This window comes from Alligator sinensis, unplaced genomic scaffold (genome assembly GCF_000455745.1).
Source record: "Alligator sinensis unplaced genomic scaffold, ASM45574v1 scaffold135_2, whole genome shotgun sequence".
In the NCBI taxonomy this organism is placed as follows: domain Eukaryota; kingdom Metazoa; phylum Chordata; order Crocodylia; family Alligatoridae; genus Alligator; species Alligator sinensis.
Window position 1 is genome coordinate 1,053,565 of NW_005842067.1, and position 14,531 is coordinate 1,068,095.

The 14,531-nt window shown below is 46.8% G+C and overlaps 1 protein-coding gene across 21 annotated transcripts in view; it reads left to right on the top strand.

The window, feature by feature from the left end:
- Window positions 1–2,407: 2,407 nt before the first annotated feature.
- FGF1 (fibroblast growth factor 1) overlaps window positions 2,408–14,531 on the top strand; it is a 51,509-nt gene continuing 39,385 nt past the window's right edge. For 10 of the 21 annotated variants that reach the window (XR_003094021.1, XM_025204052.1, XM_006023541.3 and 7 more), the window contains exons 1-3: window positions 2,408–2,541; window positions 2,661–2,878; window positions 5,823–6,134. The gene's annotated coding sequence lies outside the window, so the exon portion shown is untranslated. The remainder of the gene's footprint in view (window positions 2,542–2,660; window positions 2,879–5,822; window positions 6,135–14,531) is intronic. The other 11 variants (XM_025204054.1, XM_025204059.1, XM_025204060.1 and 8 more) reach the window with 3 other exon arrangements.

Consider the following 14,531-nt stretch of genomic DNA (forward strand, 5'->3'; position numbering starts at 1 on the left):
CGTTCCCCTGCTGACCCGGTGGAGCCAGGGTCGAATTCTGTATTGGGGACAGATCCTCCCGCTCCCCTCCCTTGTTCCTGACAGACACCCCCAGCAACTCTGCTCCCGATATGAACTCCTCCCTTTGGCTTGGTGCTCTGCCACCTCCCTGGCCTCCAACCCAGCTCCTGTCTTCCCTTCACCAGCTGCGCACCAGGTAATGAGAGCCTCCATATCCCCAGCATTGTGCTTTCCTATTTCTCTCCCTTTTCCCTTCTTGCTTTCTTCCTTCCCTTATTTGCTGCCCCATAAGAGTATGTGTGCCTGGGAGAAAGATGAGTGGAGCAGTATATGTACTAGAAACAGGCAGGCAGACCAACAGGCAGCTGGGCAGGTGTCTCCCTTATGCCCTGCTCTTTCCCACTAAACAAAAAAATCCATAAAAAAGCTTCATCAGGTGCATTTGCTTGTACTTGGTATCCCTGTCCCAAGCCCTTCAGAGAACAGCCTCTCTTTTGTGTTTGTACAGTGTCCAGAGCAATGGGCACTTTCAACTTTCCCCTAATACAAACATTTACTACTAATAAAATAGTAATAAATATGGGTGTGAGTGAGAGAGGAGGGATGGGTGGGAAATACATATGTATGTAGGAGGGGTGGGAAGAGCATGCACCTTTCTGGGGAAGAAGAGGACTGGGAGCATAAGATGAGAAAAAGGGAAGGGGTGGGTGTGAGTCTGTGTGTGTGGATGGCTGGGCTCAGTCACAGAAAGAAATGGAGGGGGGGCAGCCTGAATTTCTTTATAACTTGCTAGGAAAGGCTGTTGCATGTGAGCCCTGTTTTGGTCTCCTCGCAGCTCCCTGCCTCTCCCTGCTCCTGTCTGACCATTTATGACACAGGTTCCCAACCACCAGGCCATGGTTCAGTACTGGGCCACAAAGGGTTGGCTGCTGGGTCGTGGCATAAGCCCCCCATCTGTCTGCTTGGGAGAGCAGCTTCCACCGCCGACAGTCACATGCGGGGTTAAAGCTCCATGCAGCAGGCACTGGGGCTCACACTGGGCTGGGCAGGACCCCCAGCTGGGCAGGAGTGGGGGATGCAGGTGGGGAAATGCCCAGGGCAGAGAGGCAGCTCTGCTGCTTGCTCCTAGGGTAGGCAGCAGAGCCCCTTCTTCCGGGGCAGCCCCAGCTGGGTCCTCCCCCAGGCCACTGCCTCTGCAGCCCCCTCCCCTGCAGGAACTCCCATGCCCTCAGCTGTGGTGCCCCAACCTGCATCCAGGTATAAATGTAAAGATTTACAAATTTACATATTTAAATATTTACACATTTAAATATGTAAATTGGATGGTTTCAATACCTGGTCGACCAAAATTCTTTGAGTGAGCTTGCCAGTCCACAGGATAAAAAAGTTTGGGAACCGCTGACTTTGGGTCTGCACAAGAGAGAATTTCACCAGCACCACTTCTAAAGGTCTCCCTGTCTTTAAAAGCTCCTGATGCCTATCAGGAATCAGAACTCATGGTAGAGGTGATAGCTTTTATTAGACCACGTAGATTGTTGCAAAAAAAATCTTTATCTATCAGCTTTCTCTCACCTCTGTGTACCCTGGTGCCTGCCTAGCTTTGGCTCCCAGCCCAGGCAAGTTAGGCAGCAACCAGGTATGATTATGGAGAGCAGCAATACTGCCTGTTAGACTGCAGGTGCCAGTGTTTGACAAGTTGATGGTCATTAGTCCTGTCTCTCAGCCTCCCCAGGGCCTACCTGTGAGATACTTGGCCTTGGCTGCTGCACAGGGCTCCACAGAAAATTCAGCGCATGTTCTCTGTATCCTCTACTCAGGTCAGCAGAAATTGTTGATGATGAGCACTTCGCAGGATCAAGCCTCTGACATCCATTCTTAAGGCTGCTGCAATGAGCTAGCATGATTGTACCCTCCCTCAGCCTATCCATTCTTCCAGACTGTATTTCTTTGGGTGAAACTAGTTTCAAAAACAGTCTAATAATGTTGATGAGAACTGAGTCAGTCTTTACCTGAACCTGATAGCCCCGCACTAGAGGCTGTAGGAAGAGAATGCACAGGGAACTAGATTGCTAGCAGACAGGTATGCAGTGACGCTTAGACCCACGAGTTCAGAGCAACTTGAGAATTTGCAGTTGTGTTCCTTGCAAGCACTCCCTGATCACAGTGAAGCTGTTTGGTAAGAGAAATGCATTTGCTGCAACAGAGTTATAGCAGACAATGGGGAGGAATCAGCAAGAACACCACACCTAAGAAAGCCTTTTAATCCTATTAGGAAGGTAGACCTTCAGAGCTCCCTACAGCCTTCCAAACACATGGGGGAGGCAGACTGGATGAGATCCCTCTCCTTTTACCTGGGTCTGAGTCTAGCCCCAAAACAGCTTTTGTGCCAAGTCCAAATGGAAGTCATGTGAGAGGAAAAAAACAGTAAAGCAAATGATTGTCTTTATTTCCTTAGTGTGTCCTATGTAAGTGCCAGTACGACGACCTGAGCTTTCCGGGGCCTCTCTGCCTCAGGTTCCCATCTCATCCTGCAAAGCCTTGGTAATGGATTACAGTTCTGAATGGGACCCACCAGAGACCCAAATGTAACAGTGGTCTAGGTGATACTCTTTTTCTATGGAGCCCTTTCTGAGAGCTAATCTATGTGTTTTCCCTTTTAGGAACCTCCTGGTCTTCAGCAAAGGACAAAGAGCACAATTCCAACACGCCTGACCTCCCCATCGGCAGGTCACCAGCTTGGCCTGCTTTAGGCAAACTCCCTTGGTCTGAAGAAACTCCCTTCCTCCTGCCGCTCCAGCACTGCTGTTCCTACTGACTTTTCGGCAGCGTGCACAGATCCGAGGAGAAGCCAGCCTGAAATAAGCTCAGAGCCAGCAAGGTGAGTGCTACAAGGCGCTTGCTGGGAGGGATTCTCTACTGGAGTTTGCTATGAGATGTTGTGCCTTGGCACAGCAGGGAAGGTTCATGGTGGCTTTTACATTTGCTTCTCCACCTCCCAAATGAGCTGCAATGTGTGTTTGTGGCTAATAACCGCTCAGCAAAGCTTGCAGGCTCGCTTGGGTGTGTATTGCAGTGGGAACAATTAGGGCTTCTTCAATCCTTTTGCTTCAAGTTCTGAGACAGGCTTACTCCACTGCAGTAAGAGAATGGGATTTTAAGACAGAGAAGGAGAAGAGGGATTTCTCCCTTTCAGCTCTGTTTCCAGGTTGTATCTGACTGAATTACACTTGCTGAGCCATGTGAACATTATAGCTCTAAGGAGTATATGAAACCAAATCCCATTAGGTGGGGGACCCCATATGTCTTATTGTAAAGAGCCCTACAGAAAATGTACTTTAGACTAACTAGTCTCTGCCATTGCTTGTTGCTTCTTGATCTATTTGTGGGAAACAGGAAAGCTGGGGGAGAGGATTATGTTGTGTGTGTGTGAGCGAGTAAGGGAGAAAGCAGTCCTATTAACTACTTCCTTCAGGGAGAGAAAGTGATTCTGTAGTTAAGTATTTACAGCATTTCCAAAAAGTCCAATAAAAAAACCATGGGCATTAAGTATTTCTGGAGCGCTGAGAAGTATTTGTGTATGAGCGTGTCAGTATGATACATGAAGCAGGAGGAAGGAAAAGTTTATTACTGAAGCTGACAGCAGAAAGAAGCACCAAGGAGGGACAAAGCACTCATCCACCGGGCCCAGGGCAAAGCCTGAATGGGGAAGGCTAAAGGGAACAATGTGAAATGTCAAATTCTTAGGCACACACACATGCACCTTATAATGTGTCCAGATAGATAGCAGGAAGGCAATAGTGAAAGGGAGGGAATCATTTCTTGTGAAATGATTATCCCAAGCTTTAGACAAGTTATTTCTGAACTTACTTTGTGCCCCAGTGGACTGTACACAGGCTGCTCAGGGCATCATGCTGGTGAATATCTTTCTCTCCTCTACTGTCCCATGATGGTAAATTAGTTTTTGTGCTCCTTCCCAGAGGCAATAGGATTTCAGGGACCAGGAAAACGATACTTGACTACCATGTACAGAATTCCTAATATATGCAGAATGCTTTGCGACAAAACAAATGTTAACCTACCAAAATCCCAAAGACAAAACGGTCTGCTAAAACTCCCAGTAGAGCCCAGAGGTATAATAAGAACTGAATAAAAATTAAGAAGATTCGAGTATTTGTCTCTAGTTCAAAGTGAAGGACTCCGCATCCTTTGCATAAACTGAGTAAATTCCTGTGCTGGCCACTTATAACCCATGTAAGATGAAGTTAAGAGCTAGCTGGACAGATGAACAGGTGCCAGGGCAGGGAAAGCAGTTTTTAAATCCTGAGAAATCATGAACCAGGCCCTGGAGGTTAAGGGAGAGATTAACACTCCTTCAGATAATTAAATGGAGGGACTTTCCAATCCTGGAGCCAGTTTGAAAACCAAAATCAACTCCAATTTTTTGCTGGAGGTTTGAGAGCTTTCCCTAGCCTTTTTTTTTTTTTCATTTCCAATTTTTGGTTGAAATGAGAAGCAACGAAGCCCTGTGAAGCCCTGCCTAGAGTAAGAAAAATGTGAATTTCCATTTGCTAGTGAGGCCTAGGGTTTGAGTAATCCAGTTTTCTGTGCGCTAAGCACTGTTTACACTGGGCACTAACGTAATTTTTAACATTTTGAATTAGCTGCTGTTTAACTAAAACCGCCTAGAAACAAAGCCTCAATTTATTTCCACCTAGGATTGGCTTTCCAAATACACAGGCCATATTTATACTAGAAATAAAAGTTAATACTTGTTTAAAATGTCCTAACACTTTTTAACCAACACGTTAAAATCCTGGCATAAATGAGACAAAACTATAAATCCATCACTTGTTAGCTAGCTGAAACACCTATGTCAGCCAAAACCTGTTAAAACTACAGCTTGCCATGTCTATACTAGAGTGCGTTATGCGTGTTAGCACGTCTTTTTGGCCTTAGCGAAGACAGCTTATTCCCAGCTTCTGCTGGGACCTGACATACTACAGCTCTGATGAGGAAGCCTGCCCTTTGGGATTTCCAACTAAATTTGTTGGGCAGCAAAACGCAGGGAAGCACCTGAATTCCTGGATACTTCTCCAAGTTTCAACTCTCTTGACCTATCCCTAATTCATAGGTAGCATTATTAACTTTGGAGTGACCAGTCTCCATCACCTCCTTATTTTCTTGGCTAGAATCCCCTCTCATTTTCTGACACTTTAGCGACTTGAAGCAGGGAATACAACCCCACCTAAGGCAAACACACTTGGTGAATGCATACCTTTGCAGTCTAGCTTCTCATTCAGCCTCAGTGTAAGGGACTGGTTATCCAGGCTTATTCTACCCCAAAGGGGCTGTCCGGATGCAGGCACATAGATAAATGAATCTGGAATTTGACCCCGGTTAGAAACGTCACCCTGTTACACAGACGTTAAAAAAATGTCCTAGAGCCATGAGTGGGGGAGGGAAAATAAAAGAAACACTCCTATTCCTCCAGCAGCTTCTCTGATCCCATCTCACCACAATCCACCGTTTCCTTGGCAATGGCAGTCTCAAAATAAACCCCAGCCTGCTAGGCTCAGTCCAGTGGTCCATCCATTTTCACCTTCTGCCCAAAACAAAACCATTTGAATGTGATTTGCTCACGTCCTGCTGCAGCACTGATTGACTGCCGGTGGCTTTGCCTGAAGATCAAACTAGCCGCCCGCTCCCGTTTCGTGGTCCCTGCTGTCTGGCAAGTGATCATCTTGTGTTTATTTTTAAGCTCTGTGTCGGCTTGTGGCATTAGGGGGCAGAGAACGGTTACCACTTTCTATTAATAAAACCAGGCCCTGAGGCTGAGAGGAGCTGGGGCTCTGCTACAACCCAACCTGCCTCCAACTCGTACAGAGCATTGTGGCTTCCCAGCTAGCGCCTGTCTGGAATGATTTCAGCAACCCGAGGTGCATGTCACAGCTCGTCACCTCCCCTCAGACAGACCTGCAGCAACAGAGAGGGAGTAGGAGAGCCCAGAGGGAGAGCGGCAGCCAGGGCTGAAACCACACAACACCCTTTCACTGCTCCCACTGCAGCAGCAGCGGATTTTCCTGCCTGATCCCCTGCACTGCTGGCCGCACCTCTTCTGCAGCCCCGATCTGTAGGTAAGCGCTTGTCCTCCGACTTGAGAGGCAAGGCCAGAGGCTAGGGGTGTGAAAGGGGGAATGGGGAGGAGGTGGACGGGGAGGGACATAACAACAGGAGATGCTGTGATGAGGGATCTCAGACATAATGCAATTTGCAACCGTCCAGAGCCACCTTTTCCAGCTGGGCGTGAGGAGTGGCAGGGAGTGAGGCCCACAGCATCCTCCTCCTCGCTCTACATTCTGCAGTACATTTCTTCCCAAAGCCTGCGCAGAAGAGACGGACGTAGCCATCTGGCATGCACGGCACAGGCAGTACTCTGCTTTACAGAGCAGGAGGGGAATTTTGGCCCAAAATGCTGCGGCAGCCTTTCAGAAAGTGCCTGGGGACTTTTAAAATCCACATAGAGCAAGCAGGTCCTTGGCTTCTTAGGTCTCATCTGCAAGCCACATGCACAGTAGGCTGTAGGGAAGGGAGTTTATGTAGCCCAGGAGGAGGAAAGCTGATCTTGTCAGGATGTCTACAAGTGGCTCCTGTGACTCACTGTATTTCATATATGATGCTTATACCAGTAAGTCACTCCCCACCACCCTGGTTCAATAATAAGGACCAGATTGAAGCTTCATAGTGGGATTTTTGAAAGCATTTAAGCCAGCTAGAAATGGAAATGGGAAGGAAATGGTTTTCCCAACACAGGAACATTTTTGAGGTTTGGAGAAATGTTCCCATTGTATTTGGGATAAGAAAGCAAAATCTGGAACATTTTTGTAATTGAAGATCTGAAAAATACAGTTAAAATTAAAATATTTCAGTCATATTTTTAGGTTTTTTAATTACAATGTTTTTACTGCAAAGCAACTTACGTTTTTAATAAAAAAACCCTAAACCTCTATTTAAACAAAAAAATCAAAAGGAGACATGTCTTCCAGCTGCAAAGCAAGAGAAGTGTTTAAATTGAGTGTCTCTGCAATACATCTTAGTTTTGAAAAAAAAATGCTTCATTGGAAAATTCCTACCCAGCTCTATTTAGAAGGCCAAGTTCTACTGAAAACCTCAGTTTTCAGCCTCTGCCCAAAAGCTTGCAAAGAACTTTTTTCCAACTATTCAATTGGTCTAATAAAAGATATCACATTTACCCAAATTACCTTGTCTGGCTGAAAACCACTGATATTTGGACTTCTAAATCACGTAAGCACTTCTGCAATTCACACCTGAGCAGAGATGCTGTGCAGCTATCTTCCCTTTCGGCCCTGATGCTTCAGCCACTAACCTTAAGCAAAAGGCTGTCCCTTTAGACATGCGCAGACTGTGCTGGCTGCTTCTTTCTGCCCACTTCAGAGTAGCTTGTGCTGCAGAGCAGGCTGCCAGGCAGCAGTCACTACACTCCAGAGAGTGCAGGGGTTACATTTATAGCCAGCAGGTGTATTGTGGGGACAGAGCTATAGAGGCTCACCTGTGCAGTAGGGCCGTAGTAAGCCACAACTAAGGCCCAAGGAAATGAATAACACAGGTGGATTTTCTACTGTACTGCTCTGCATTCTAGAATGGAGGTGGAAGGAAGCAAGTCTGGGGTGGGCATAGACAACATGGAATAGTTGCTGAAGGCCACAGGTGGAGACATCGCAGCAGAAAACAGAGAAAGGACATGACATGGGTGGACAGAAGAGAAAAGGGCAGCTATGAAAGGGTCATGAGGAACAGAGAGAATAGGTAAGGCAGGAATGGGAAGACCAGAATAGCAATGAGACTGGGTAGAATGGGACAAGATGGAAAGATGGAAGCCTGGAGAAGGGAGAAAAACTAGATTTACTTCTGCATTTCACCAGCCCAGGCCACAAGTCACTGCAGCAACAGCAGAAATGTATCCTTAGTAGTACAGAGCTCAGCACTGACTACTCAAGTATTCATCCAGCTTCTTGAGAGAGTTTTGCAGCTTCACAGTGTGCTCTGGGCTGCCTTGACTACAGTGCTATCAACACCCAAGCAATACTTTAAAGTTAGCAACACAGACCACCCTATGTAAGCACACACCACCAGAAGGCCACACCATTTGCTAAAAGGCCCCAGGCTTATCTTGACACCTGTCCCTTGAAACACTTATTTCCTCTGATAGCAATTTCACACAGCGCTCCAGCTCGAGCTCTGGGACCTCCTCTTCCTCCAGCAGGGAGGTACAAAGATTTCCCTGTGCACGTCTGTTTAGTTGCAAAATTTAGTAAAATTTGGAATGTGAAGTCTCCTACCCAACCATCTCATCGGCCATCCCTAGTATCCTAAGGCCAATGAAAGACCTTGTAATGATGACTAGGCTCCATCGGAGCGTCTTGGCAAGTGTGGGTGGAAGCCTCATAACATATGAGAGTACACAGGTTTTATGGAAAGATTTGCGCAAACAGAGGTCTAAAGTTTAATTGGTTTCAAAGGGCAAGACTCCACTTGGTGATGATAAGGCAGCACAATGTTTAATTGTTTTCCCTGTAATATTTGGACTAGTTCCATTTCCTCCAGGCGCACAAGTAACTGATCCAGCCATTCAGGATGCACACTGCGTTTGTGGGGCAGATTAAATCTAAATGAAATTTTGATCCACCAAAACCTCCAGCCAACACAGAACTAAGGCAGCCTGCTGGACAGACCTTCTTTCATAGCCCCACCCCAGCCCATGGGACAGACTCTCCTTCCCAGCCTCCCCAAATGGACTCTGGCCTTCCTCCCACTCCTGAGCCCTTGATCTTCCTCCCGAATGAAGCAGTTCGTTATGCAGCTGGCTTCAGTTCCTTCCATTTCATTCCCTATCAGCTGTGTACTCTTCCTGCTTCTGGGTCCTCTGATGAAGGAAGCCGAGGTGCTGAGAGCTGAGCCTGCCCTTCCTCGGTTTCTTGAATTGGGCTTTTAACTGACTGAATAATACAGACAGGGAGGCTTGCAAAGTTCTTGTAAAGTGCAAGAGAGATGGTGGAACAAGTCCTCCTAGGTCTCTCACCCACTTTCCAGTGTCCTCATTATGCTTCCAACTCTATTCTTTTATTCACATTACTGTAATGTTACCACCTAGGTTGCTAGCCAGTACCCATTGCTGGGATTCAAAGCCTTCACAATTATAACTTGTTCTATATTCTCACTGCAGGGACTAGAAACCATGCTCCCCTCTGAGATATTTATGATTTCATTAAGCATATGAGTTCCCTCAGAAAAGGGAAGGAGCAAATTGGTCCACACTGAAACAGGAGTGAAGGGACCACTGCGAAGAAAGGGAAGGGATAAACAGAATTTGCCTTTGAATGCAATTTGAGCGAGGGTTAGGTCAGCCATCGCTAATACTATTTGTCTGTGTGAAGCGGTGTGCATTTAATCGGAGCCTCTGGTATTCAGAATCAGGCTGCCTCCACTTTGTTTACTTGAGTTTGGTGCCAAATGCCCTGGGGTATAATTTCTGTTGTAGTGTAGTAATGCGTGCACAGGCTGTGCTGTTCTCTCAGACAAAGCACAGCACCCAGCTTTGTGCTGAAATCAGAGAGTCAAGTTTGCCTGGCTGATGCCCCCTCGCTCCAAACTTGCTTGCTGGTTATCAGTGATGCAACAGGAGCTACAACTGAGAAGTTGCTTTTTTGCCATTTAAAGTGCTTTATTGCTGTGACTTAACAGTAGCGCATGGCTTTACAGCACTTTAAAAATGGCTACAGCACTTTAAATTAACCCTTGTTACATGTGAGGTATTAAATCTGAAGCACTGTTTTACAGCACCTTAGCAACCTACAGCATTTTAAATAACTTCTATGTGCCAGTCAAATTTCTGGCAATTCCACCAGTATCCCATGGGCTTTGCAAGCTTGGTTAGTGCTCCCTGGCACCACCATAGCTACCTGGAGCACTAGCCAAGCCTGCAAAAGCCAACAACCCACCCTGCTCCTGCCAGCTGACTCAGATGGCAGCAATTGGGCCAGACAGGATTGGGGGCAAGGGGAAAGTTGTATCCCAGCTCCCAGAAGCCTGGCTCGCTCTGCAGCCAGAGGGGCTGGCTCTGTGCTGGGGGCCCCCAGGCCCTGTGGAGCTCTTGTCACCCCAGAAGCCACGTAGGTGACCAGCAGGGCTTGCAGCCAGGGCAGGCTCTGGGCTGGGCAGCACTGGGGGAAAAGAGGTTGGTTCAGCTCTGTGTAGCCCAGATTGGAGGGGAGCATTGGCACTGGCTCCATGCCATCCTGCATGGCTGGGGACCTGCTCCCTCTTGGTATGGCACAGTTGGGAAGGTCTCTGCAGTCCTGGATGAGTCAGAGAAGCGTGGGGGCTCGGCAAGTGTGTGGGAGGAAAATTCATCAAACCCCCACAGACCATGGAGCCCCAGAGCAGCCATGGCTGGGAGCCTTGCACAGCGTCCGGCACCTGGGCACTGCCTGGGGGATCCGGGGCTGGAATGGTACCTCTTCCCCACTACTGACCCCCCTTTCCCTCTCTGTGCCCCAGCTCTGTGTCCAGCTCCACCTTCTCCACCGGTCTGCTGCTGTCTGCGGTCTCCTGCAGCCTCAGGAGGCTGCAAAGCATCCCCTGCCTCCTAGCCTGGAAAGTGTAGGGAGGCTCAGAGTTCCCCCCACCAAACACTGCACTTCTGTCATGTTTAAGAGTGCTGTAACTTCATAGTGCCATAAAAAGTGGTCTAAATTATAGCACTGTAAAATGTACACAGAGCACTTCTTTACGTACCCTAAAATGTTAAAATTTGCTGTTCTATAGACTTTTTCCTGAGCAGAAGAGTTTACTGTCTAGATTAAGCTCCAAGTTATAACTTCAGTTAGGAAGCAATAAGTAGTAATAATTGTCAGCTGTAGGTTGACACAAGTCCGCTCTAATTCCTCTCTTGGCTGGGGATCAGGGCTGGCTGTCTGATGGACTGGTTTCAGTTCGTGCCATTTGCAACCATATGGAATCTGGTGCAAATGAATTGCTCACACTTCCATCTTTCCAAGAGACTGTTAGTTTTAACTCATATAGTAATCCAAGCTGTAACCATCCTATCCCGTGATGTCTGTAGCCAGGCTGCTAGGAGTGCTGAAAGCATAGCCATTATTCATTTGTAGGTGCTATATGACTTCTTAATGCTACTTCTAAGTCAGTTTTTATCTGCAAGCACGTATGTGCCTGAATTTGACCAAACTTGTGAAGTCCTATGTGCAGCAGAACACTACTGCTTTTTTGGGCTGCTTGTATTGCAGGATGCCAGTTACAAAGCATTTAACCGAGGACAGGATTTTAGCTGCTTAATAATATTCATACTTTATGTGAATCAACTGGAAACCTTCACAAAATCTTCAAATTGAAGATTTTTGGAGGGTTGAAATAGTTTTAGTAACATTTATTAAAAGTTATTTTTCACTTGCTTAGTGCTTCTGCAGCAGTGGGTATTGTACAGGTCTGGAACAGAAAGGCCAAGAGAGTGCTCCTTTGCTGGCATTTCCAGTGCGACTGGAAGTGTTGGAGTCCCTGCCCGTTCTACTTGCACTGACATTCTCCACTCAGCTGCTAATTAGAGCTTCATCAACTTACCACTTTATGGATCTGACCCTCCAGGCATTTGGATGATTTGGACATACATTTTAGTCCCTTATCTAGCCCATGCTAGATTTGAGCTATGCAGCTCCCTGGTTTAGATCCACGCACAGGTTAGGCTGGATAACTTTGCTGGAGAAAGGAGTCAGTGAAATTTTGTGCCAGTTGCTTTCTTGTAGGGCTATAGATGTGACAAGTTTCACCGGGACAAGTTTCACTCTGCACCAACATCTTGGCCACATGTATCACATCCCGTGCAATACTGGAAAGACACAAGGAGAAGCCACCATGATGCTTTATTTCCAGTGCTCTGCATACTACTCTTATAAGACTGGCTTTGGTTACAAATTGGCAGACTGTTAAATCATGTTAGGAGTCCCTTCTGGGCTAAAATAAATCACCCCTCCTGAGTGCAGAGCATGGGGCCTTGTGAGAAGTCACATTACCCCAGTGTCCTTGAGTGACAGGCCTCCTAAACAAACATGTTTTTGATCTAACTGGACTGGACAGGAGTGGAAGGGGAATCTTTTGCAACGTTTTAAAAACCTCCACATCCAAAGGTGAAGTGTAGGTATCTCTTTAAAGGCAAAGGGAATTACGTTTCCTTTTGATTAACAGAATAGACGTGGTCAGCTGTGACTCAGATACAGTCCCTTTAAAGCAGAACTACTGAGATCCTCCCATGCACACCAGGCCTGCCAAGCCTCGAGTTCAGAGGGTCATGTTTTGCTATATAACAGCAGCTGAGGTCACTAACACCTCGTCCAGCTTCCCACTCAGGTTTAGGTGTCAGCAATGACATCAGCTGTTGCAGAAGAAACACAGAACTGTGAACTCTGGTGCTGGGAGGTGAAAGCCTCGGTGTCTACCCATGAGAAGTAGCTTAAGTGTAGCTCTCAACCCCATGAAAGAGCTCCACACAGCAGGGGATCCAGTTGCAGCACTGTCCCTGAATTTCGATACGGTTACTTTATGAAGCATGCATGAATCAAGGGGAGGAAGTCATTTATGTGGACAAAATGATGGGAACTCATGCATATTACAGAAACTGATACTGCAGTATTATTTCTATTGAGCAGGAAACGAAACTATCACAAGAGAGTTGTTTTCTTCCAACTCCGTTCACAGTATATGGCATGTTATCCATCATGAGTGTGGGTGTTGGAAAGAGTTGTAGGCCAGCCTTCGTATTACATACAATAGCCTCACAGCAACCTCACAGCAATGCTTATGAGACATAACCTTGAGGTCCTGACCATGGATAGTCATTAAAGATCCCAGAGCACTTTTCATAAAAGTGAGGGTGTTAGCTGAAGCTGTATCTTGGTTAAAGTCCAAATATGGATAATTATACTCCAACTCGTGCAGATCCAGCTGGCTAGCACAGCCTTCATTTAGTCTTCTCAACAGCTATATGCTGTTTCAACAGCTGTATCGTTCCACCCCAGCAATGGCTGCATTTCAGGGATACCAGTGGTTTTGATGGTTACATTATAGTCATCTTTGAGTCATCACTCACTACAGAATTCCACAGCAGAAGGAATTACAGGAGCTAATATAAAAAAACTTGTATCTTTTTCTAAGTTGGGGACTAGAAATCAAAGGGGTAGTGAGGAAGAATGGAGAAAGGTGGGGTCTAGAGATGGATGTAAACCAAAAACACTCCCAAGTTATTTCTTACTTGTATTACAATATCACCTTGAAGTGCCAAGCACAACTGGGACTGCATTTGATAGGCACTATGCGGGCACATAGTAAAAGACAATCCTGGCCACAAAGAATATACAATCAAAATAGACAAGAGGGAGAAAGGAAGAAGCTGGATGCACCTTTCACAAAAGAGGAGCTATCACATAGAGTTTAAATGGAACAGAAGTCTGGCAGAACTGAGAATTAAACCAAAGTTCCTATATTAAAGCCAGCCCCTTGACTACATGATTATTTGTTCAAGTTCAGCCCTGGATCAGAGCTTTGACAGTGTGGACCTACCAGATGTAAGCCAAAGACTGGCTGAATGTCAGTATATGTGCACCAACCTATGTTTGAAAGTCAAAGAGGGGCATCTACATGTGTGCTTTACTGCAGTTGACTAATTAGCTCCACAGTAAAGTGTCACTGTTTACACGTGTGGCAATATTAGGCCGGAGTAAATTAATTAACTCTGCCATAGGATAGTACTGCCAGACACAAATACTGTCCTACGATGGAGTTATTTAGTGCACCACAGCACGCATGTAACTGGTGACTGGGGCTGGTTGGGGCACAAGGGTGCTCAAGTGCAGGGGCTGCCTGTCACCTAGCCCTACCTTGTGCCCCAGCCATCCCCTCCATAGCATGTTGAGCTAGGGCAGAACAGCTGCCAGCTGGCAGGCTAACCCCCAGGGTCCCTAGCCAGCTGGGGCTGTAGCACCTCGGCTCAATGTGAGGCAGTCCCGGGTGCATGTGTAAGCGCTTCACTCAGGAGCAATAAACTCCGGCACAAACTGCACTGGAGTTTATTCAGTTGTGCTAATTTCATGTGTAGATGTACCCAGAGAGACTCAGAGCTGTCAGAGTCCAAAGTAGTACACTTACATGATAATTATGTCTTCTTAATGCAGTGCAAGTCATACAGTAACCTTGACTAGGTGTGAGCTTGCTTGAATTTTGAAAGCCAGGAGAGTTTGTTACGTATGCAAAAACATATTTAGTTGGCATGAACCAAAGGTTTTTTCTTTTCCCAGAGGATGAATAGTGGTTACCAGGCTCATAGGCGACGTCTAGAGGGTGCACGTGCACCCCCTGAGAGCACTGGTGCCCCCCCGAGAGCGACTGCTCTTGGCTTAGGCGATGGGCAGCGGGAGCAGGGGGAGCGCTGGTGCCCCCCCCCCCCCCCC